Below are 1,963 nucleotides of genomic sequence, written 5' to 3' on the forward strand. Positions count from 1 at the left end.
CGCTTGGGAATGGTAAAAATAGGTGAAATGAATTGTTTTTCACATGGGGTGCAGCAGGAAATAAAGCCTGCTTCTAACATTTCAGAGATACACTCATCAATTATCTTAGTTTCTGTAAATGTATAAGATTTGGATTTTGCAATATTTGTCTGATATGGTTCACAACGGAATGGTATCCTATATCCCTTAATCCAAGACAGAATAGTTTTGTCACTTGTTATATGAAGCCATTCATGATAGAAATATCGGAGTCTGCCGGCAGTAGGTATATTATTAATTACCTGTGATGGGGTTGTTAACGTCGACGAGATTGTTGTGGGTAGTTGTTCCGCGGGCGTGTCGTCGTCGTCGTCGGTATACGACGATGGTCCCGTGGCGCCGACGGTGGTGGTAGCTGACGCCGATTCTGGCTGGGGTACACTCGCGGTTCGGCGGCTGGTGCCCGCGGCGCCCCCCAGCGTTTAAAGCCGCAGGATAACGAGATGTAGATGTGTTGGGTTGCCCACGGTGAGACTGGTTAAACTTGGCCGTGTTTGTACTGAATCTTAGCTTTGAGGCAGACGCTGATATAGCCTTGGATGATTTTAGATGTTTGACAAATGATCATCTATTTTAGTGTTTTTAATTATTTCTCGTTTTTGCTTGCTTAGAGAATTTACAATAGCAAACCTTCTAGAAAGAGATTCTCTGTAATGTGTATCACATAGTAGGCGCCCCGCATCGCTCAATGTTTTTATGACATCTTGGGGGACATTCTCTTTTTGTGACAAGACTAGATTCAGTGCTTTGCCAATTGCTGAAATACAGCTAGACATTTGATTTTGTTTTTGTTCGCTGTATGCATCTCTTTTGATATTATTATCAGAGAGTGCTGATTTTATTTCAGGATTCAATGCGGGTGCCTTCATATTTGTGCAATTTTCAGCAGGTAGGTATTGTTTCAAAATATCAGTTTTTTCATCCTTGGATAGACCATTAGTTAACCCATGGAGTGTTCGGCTCCCGCGGTCGCGAAACCCGGTAGTGATCCCGAAATTATTAGAATGTTTTTTTCATTCCGACTTAGGTTAGAAAACATGATAATTCTCGTATTTCCCTTATTTATATGTTATAAATTATACACCATTACAAAGCTCCTTCATATTTGTGCAATTTTCAGCAGGTAGGTATTGTTTCAAAATATCAGTTTTTTCATCCTTGGATAGACCATTAGTTAAGGAATTTATATTTTTTTTGATAGCCTCTTGCTTCTGTTCATATAGTGCAGTTCCCTCACGAAAAAAATTTGCAATCATATAATGTACCCGGTATTTTGTGATATTTAAACATTTTAAAAATGTCTTTTGACAGACAGGGATACGTTTTTTGTTCGCATATATACTGGGTGTAAGGGAAACGCTCTCGAAGCCAAAAGACTTTTGCTTTATTATACGAACAAGACAACAGTTTAATAACAATACCCATTCACCAAATGGTTAATGTATTAGTGATTTAGTATTTTTCAAAACCGCAATGTACAGCGTACAGAATTTAAGGTAAACGAATTCGCACGCGCGCGCAATTTACATACCTACCGTACCGCCCGCACGATCCAGCGGCGCGGCGGGCGGTACGGCGAAACACGCGCCTATTCATCCAATACGTAGGTATAGGTTGAAGCGTATTGTTTACTGTAAAACACTTACCTAGCTAAATCCTTTGCGATCGAACAAGGTGGGGCTCGAATTGTGCCCCATTCATCTCGATGCAGAGGCGGGCTCGGCGATATGTTTCCGCATGAAGACGGGGCATCATAGTTGGGTCTTCATTAGAATGCTCACGTAACTGATTAAATACGTCTATTAGTCTTTGCCGCATTTCATCCGCACTAGAACACTCGCGGTCGAACACTCTTTCCTTAACGTATCCCCACAAAAAAAAGTCTAAGGGGGTTAGATCGGGCGAACGGGGTGGCCAAGCTTGT

The 1,963-nt window shown here is 41.5% G+C and overlaps 1 pseudogene; it reads right to left on the reverse strand.

Annotated features, from left to right (window-relative positions):
• Window positions 1–295: 295 nt before the first annotated feature.
• On the reverse strand, window positions 296–1,037 carry LOC118264403 (uncharacterized; annotated as a pseudogene).
• Window positions 1,038–1,963: the final 926 nt, after the last annotated feature.

Source organism: Spodoptera frugiperda, unplaced genomic scaffold (assembly GCF_023101765.2).
Source record: "Spodoptera frugiperda isolate SF20-4 unplaced genomic scaffold, AGI-APGP_CSIRO_Sfru_2.0 tig00001167_1, whole genome shotgun sequence".
Lineage (NCBI taxonomy): Eukaryota > Metazoa > Arthropoda > Insecta > Lepidoptera > Noctuidae > Spodoptera > Spodoptera frugiperda.